Below are 7427 nucleotides of genomic sequence, written 5' to 3'. Positions count from 1 at the left end.
ACATAAATATCTTTACAAACAAATTTACCAATTATAAGTTATTTATATATAATTTATTTAATCCTTAATTTTATTTAAATAATTGGTTTGTTTTTTTTATAGAATGCAGATCTTGCATTGTTTTACCAGTTTATATTAATTGCCATTGTATACTATTCTACTAAAATTCCATTCATTTTTTAGTTTAAAGCAACTCGCAAAAAGTTCTTTTATTTTTTTTATGCTAAATTAATCAATTTATCGATTTTTTTTTAGAAAATATTTTATATCACAAGCCATAAACAAAAAAATATTTGATACATACTAAAATAATAATAATCACAAATATATATAGCATTTTAATATTTTTTTATATCACCGACCCGTTTAATTTGTTTTGGTACATAAAAAAATTAATACTATAAATATCCAAAAAAACCTTATTGCACACGTCTAAGGTTAATAATATTTCATATATAGAAAAAAATTATAACGAAAAATAAGTAATTATGTATTAACCTTCACAAATATAGGCAAAAATCTAATGCTTTGATAAATTTTGTACGAAAAGATCATATATTTATCTGTTTGTTATAGTTTTAAAATATAGTGTTTTGTTATTTTGTGCACTTATTTCAAATTAATATATAATATATATTGATATTCATTCTTTGCACACAAAAATAAATGAATATAGATCAAGATCTTTTTTGTATTATAAAAAAAAATTAAAAATTTCTACATAAATTGCAAAAAAAAGCTAGAATTAAAAGAAAACTAAAAATTTCTTGTATAAAAAACGTTAAAGATTAGCACTCATAGTTTATAAGTAAATATTGTGCCATCTGAAAAACATTCTAAATTTCACAAATATAACTAATACACATTAAATCATGACTGAGATTTGCAATATAAAAACGTGATTAAAGCTGTTTAGATTTAAAAAAATTCAAATTGATGTATTCACATGTATATTTATAGAAATTTATCTCATAGCTCTAGGTTCTAAAAAAATATAAAAATATATAGGAAAGCGTATTTAATAATATCTACGCTAGTTGCAAGTGCTACATGTATTCAAAAAAAATGTTTGTTTGATATGATACGAAATATCCTAAAAACTATATATAAAAAAAATTTTAAATGCTAAAAAAGACAGTTGTATAGGCATCTTCAAAACAGCACAATTATATTTAAAAATTTCATATATTATAAATCATCTTCATGAGCATATAGAAAGAGCACAAATGCTGTTTACAGATTTATACCAAAATTAATTACTCTGAATCAAATAGGATCACCAATATATACCATAAAAATAAACTTAAGCCAAATATTCCATAAAATAATTCCGGTAAAAGTTTACTCAAGAATATGTGTGCTAATTAATTTGGCAAACAAATTTGTGGCGTGTATTTAAACCGTTATTTCCAATGTTTTTTGTGATTGATAGATGTTCTATCATGCTAAAAACAGATATTATATTTTAGCCTTCTTTAAAAAATTTAGATATTTCTCTAAAGCTTGTAATACACTTTTTGTATTGTATCTAGAGTATTTTCAAAGGCTTGTATACAATTTAATATAAACCTGTGTAGTGGCATTTTAGTCATATAAAAAATCTATGTTTTATATACGCTTAAATTTTAAAATTAATTTATGCATTCTCATGTACCAAAAATTTATGTTTTTGTTTTCTAATATTATTTATAGTATATAAAAGTTCTTTTGTAAAATCACTATTAACTATTATTCTATTAAGAGTTAGAAATCCCGGACGGTGTAGAAGCATATATGCAGGCTCTCACACTCTGCAAGACACTTGAATTCATCATATTTGAGAGAAAAAGTGCAGTTTATGAAGATAGATCAAGGATGATTGTTAAAAGATGCATTAAGGAGTTGTGCAATATTCTCAAAATGCTGATAACCTTTAAATAGATAAAATCTATAATGACAATTTACCCATCTATTTATAAATGTTTTTATTGAACGATATCCGCTAATTATATGCATTTAACCATAATTTTTTATTTATTTCTGATAGAGGCGCTAAGGAGTATATTGATCTATAAAGGTTTAATGTTTAAGATATATCGCTATTTTTATAATTTCATCAAGTAATATAAGACCAATATGGTTTCCTAAGTTCATGCATCACAATTCATTTTAAATTATTTATACCGATCATTATAAAATAGAATTCTTGAATTTTATAGAAGATATATTTTATTTATGAAATATTTTTTGTGTTTATTATTTGTAATAGACACAATGATTGATTGATTTCAAAAAATTATATTCAATTATCTTAAAGAAAGACGATTAATCCACTATAATAACCACTAATATATAAATGCATTATCTTTTATGTGTTTATTTTCAATACATAAAATAAAATTTGCATAAGGAACACACAAAAATATTACTTTCTGCCGTCTTTAACTATGATCCCCAAAAAATGTATTGATTTGTGCTGGTATATATTACAGTATTAGTAAATTATCTTAAATGTTCATTTAAGTAATAATTATTAATAAAACGATGCAAATATTTTTTTATATTGATTCTTTATCTTTAATAATACTCCATTTTATAGATCATCAAAAATGGAAAATCTGCTTTTCTTAATATTTTTAATCTTCTTCTAACCGCAAAGATTTTGGAGTATTATGTGCATAAAAATTTTGTGCTGTCATATAGCTAAAAATTTTGTGCCTACTTTATGATAGATGATCTGTTTTAATTTTTCTGCACTCAAAATATTTTGTATTATATATAAGAATTGATGGCTTTATCGTAGTGTTATAAATTACGCACTAAAACATTTCCGTCAGATGAAATTTATCCATGTTTTCACTCCCAACAAGAATATTATTATCCGTCTTCTACTATATACACAAGATAATTTATAAAATTCATGAAATTCGACTTTATTTCAAATAAAAAACGTAAAGTAACACGGCTTCTTAAAAAAATTTAATGTATAATTAATTTTTGCTTTAACCAAAAAAGGAATAAATTCCGCTGTTTTCAATTTTGGTGTGAATGTATGCTTTTATCTAACACGCTCATTCGGTTTGTATGGTTTCTATTTAAAAAAATTATGATTTTCACCAAATATGTGATCGGATTTCTACTATCCTTATTTTTAAATCTGTATTTATCGTAGAAATAATGTTAAACATAACAAATAAATACAAAAAACGCCTATAATACTTTAGAATGTTATATATTCAAAATATACTGAATATTTTGAATTGATATCAAGTAAACTATAAGTGACATATCATTCTATTACAAAACACAATAAAAGATAGAAACTTATAGCTTATAGATTTTTCAATAATTATATTGGTTTCGGATATAAGAACAAATCATAGAGATGTAACGCGAATGCGAGATTTGAGTGGACTAAATTTATATAAATTATGTGCTATACACAGATTTTTTAGTTATAGTTTGGCTTTTAACTGAAGCTTCCGTGTATTAGTATTTCGATGTGAATGAATGCTCATATACTGTTACGTGTATTTTTTTAAATACATTTATGAACGAAAAAAATGTAGATGCAATGTTCTCTTAGCAGTTAATACTAAAAAGTATACAAAAATTTAGATACATAGCTTTATTTTGACATATATGCGGTAAACTCTGTTTTAAAGTTAAAATTTAAAATAGATCTACAAAACAGGCGCTATTTTTTGTGTTAAAACTTAGAATTAATTTTTTTAAAAGAATTTAGAAAATCTATAATCTATACAATATATGTTTTTTACTATTTAAAATTTAAATTTCTTATAATTTCTTTCTAGGTACTTATAGATTTGAAAACTAGCTGCTGTAAATTGAAAAAAAGGCATAAAGCCTAAAATAAATTATATTATGAACTAGATAATAGAAGGGAATATACAAATTAGATTTTAGTTAAGATTTTTGACTGGGCAGTAATTATCGACTTTTTTTGCCAGGTGAATTGTATTTTTATTTAATATAAAAAAATAAAATTTATTGTATTAAGTGTATGTTAAAAATTATATTGTTATGATACGGTCATGATATTTTAGATTAACTTGCTTATACAAAAAATTTCTTTGATAACTTACATTTACTTTCGCTAATCAAGTCAAAATGTATCAGCATCCGATAAAGTATATTCTATTCAAATTATAAGACTAAGAACTGTGTCTATACAATAATATTTGTTGGTTTGTTTTTATCAAACCAGTATGATTATCCCTTAGGACAAATTTAAAATTTATTTAAAAAATTTTTTTGAGCCTTCTATTATCTAAATTGCAGATTTATGTTATTAGTCTATCAAGTAGTGATTTTCACATGTTTAAAAAAAAATATGTGTATAAATTGAATTAATATGATATTAGAAAAAAATTGCATCATATAAAAAACAGAGAAAATGCGTTTTTTTATGATTGATTGCTTTAAAATACGCTTTATTTATAATAAAATTTACAATATTTTTGCGGCAAGCCGAAATTTCTATACTAGGGTTTATGCCAGTAAGTATTAAAATCCTGTTACTATTTAACTTGTTATCATTTTTGCTTGAAAAGTCTGTCGTATAATTACGATTTATTTTTATTTATAATTTTAATTTGATTTCATTGTTCTTCTAAATGATTTTTTTAATTTTTATTGTAATAAAGCAAATGATTATGTTTATGAAAAACTGTAGTTGAAAACAGAAAAAACTACTAACTAATTCAAAATATGTGAAAAATTTATATATCAGTAAATACAAATTATTTTACAAATCTTTTATAAAGCATATCGTACTAAATTTAATATTTATTTCATAAAAATATATTTAACAGTTTAAATTCACATCTAAACGAGATAGAAATTTACAAAATAATAAAAATAACATATAAAATGCATTAAAAATTAATTTTTTGGTTATATCTGGTGGGATTATATTCATTTGATCAATTTGCATGTTTTCTAAGACATTGAATTATATTAAATCAAAGTTAGAAGAATTTCTATATATCTGCATGAAATGCTTTTTATATTGTTCTTTGAGATTTACCATAGTTATATCAACCAAAAATATTTTTTTCGAGCAATTATGTTTGTATTCATTGTATTCTATTGATACCCATTAAAAACTTACACAATATTTTTACCCAAAGTTTTACCACATTAATCTTTTTTTAGATAAAATATTAAAAATTTCTCGGCAAATAATTTGAACTATATATATGTATAAAAAATTAAAAGTAACAAAAAAAAGTTTGCATATCATAATATCATTGTAAAAAATTGAATTATAACGCAAGATCCTTTGCCTTTTGATTTTGTAGCACAAAATTGTACTTCATGTTAAAATAATCTTGTTAGCTACACAAAAAAATATTGTTTGGTTCATCTATACAATATAGAAAGCTATTATTTTTGCGTCGAAACTTAATAAAAGAAGTGCTTACAGAATAAATACATTGAATATGTTTTTTATCTGGGATAAAAACTGTTGGTTTAATCGTAAATACTTTTTTATAAAGTTATTCGTCAATATTTTAAAAAAAATAAAGTCTTCATGACATCTAAAACACAGATAATATCCAAGACTAATGTCATGCAAATATATGTCATATTATAATATAATATAAACGTTTTTTTTTGTCTATTTACAACTAAATATATTGAGCCTACACAGTCATTTAGGATAAAACATGATTTTTTTATGTTTTTGTATCGTAAAAAAATACGCTCGAGCGAGAATTTTTGCTTTTTATATTCTGCTTCGGTCATTTTAATACTTGGTTGACATATGTTAGGTCTATATTAAATTCATAAATTATAGAAAATATAGTTTTAATCACAGTTTGAATTTTCTTAAAGTGCACAGACATAATTGATATAACATGCATGTTTCTTTTGTCAATATTATACTTGCATTCGATATAATTAATCCATAACATTACAGCACAGAAACTAATCACAATATATACGGTAAAAAAACAAGCTTGTAATATGAAATGCAATTCTTGTATCTAATTATAAGATTATTATTGATATAAATAGTCTTTTGATGTATATGGAAATATCAAGCCGGGTTTTTTACGCCTTTATATCTCTAAACTATATTAAGACTTTTTATAGCATGAAGTAAGAGAAAACACATATGAAACACGCTCAATTTTTCGAAACAAAGAGTTGTCTGCACTTTAGCATTATTAAATATATCAAATGATTATAAATTATGCTCCTTAAATCCAAAAATTATATATAAAATTTTTAAAGGTAAAGACTAGTTTTTATGGTAAATAATAAAAGTTTTATATTTTTCATAACTCACCGTGATTTGCTGGTCGAAAAATCCCTGAAATTATATTTGTATCTATGAGTAAGACTTTTTTTTCTATAAATTCCCATAAAAAAAATAATAAAAATCATCTATAAGTATCTTATTGTTTTCTTTTAAACCATATTATACTATATGAAAAAAAGAACGCCGTAGCTGATATTTTAATTTTCAACTTTTTGGATTCACAAGTGAGCTTATATCGATATTTACTCGGCAAGATGTCATCTTCAGTATATAAATTTATAAACCCTCGTATTTTTTAATCATATGTAGAAACTTGCATAATATGTAAAATTTAGCATTAAAGAATTTATAAATGTATTTTTGATTTATCGCGGTGTAAAATCATCCAATAAAAATGTATTTGTTTTTTAAATAAAAAAAAATTAGCCCAAGCTGTATGTTTACCATAAGAATTCATTTGCTAAAATACCCACAAATACAATTTAATGGGTATTTAAATAAATCCTTAGTATTAATAACCTTAATTTGGCAAAAGAATGTTTAATATGTAAGGTAAAATACAATTATTTTGCATCAAAATTTTGTTTCTTATAATATATTACACATTTTAACAAGAACAAAACAGGCAAATGTATTGGTTGATAACACGAAAAAGATTAAATAAAATTCTTTAGTGCATAAGGCTCACATTTGCCTTATACATGATTTTATAATATACAAAACGTGTCAAAATACCATTGATTCCTTAGATAGACAATATATCATAATACATAAAGAATAATGCGTTAATAATGGTTTAACAAAAATTTCTAACGTATTCACTTACATATTAACAATCTTAGTAGCTTTCTTTTATAATTAATGCATGAAATATTAGCAGAAATATTTCTATGCCATCTTTAACTTTGAACAAAGATATAAATGCTAAATATTTTTAGTAATAAAAAAAAACTAATTTCCAAGCATAGTTTAAATATTTATAATGTGTTTACTTGCCATTTACCTGAATATAATGCTTTAACTGCTATTTATATTTAACCTATAAAATCCTACAGTCTACTTATTTCGTAAAATAATTAATAGATCAAAAAAACTACCGATTTCTGCACAATTATTTACTTATTCGTCTAAAATGCACAAAAAAACATTTTAAAAA

The sequence above is a fragment of the Rhyacophila brunnea genome, unplaced genomic scaffold (assembly GCF_057557595.1).
Source record: "Rhyacophila brunnea isolate RB1 unplaced genomic scaffold, BYU_Rbru_1.0 scaffold_66, whole genome shotgun sequence".
In the NCBI taxonomy this organism is placed as follows: Eukaryota; Metazoa; Arthropoda; class Insecta; order Trichoptera; family Rhyacophilidae; genus Rhyacophila; species Rhyacophila brunnea.
The sequence above is the reverse complement of the archived record's forward strand: the minus strand, read 5'-3'. Positions refer to the sequence as shown.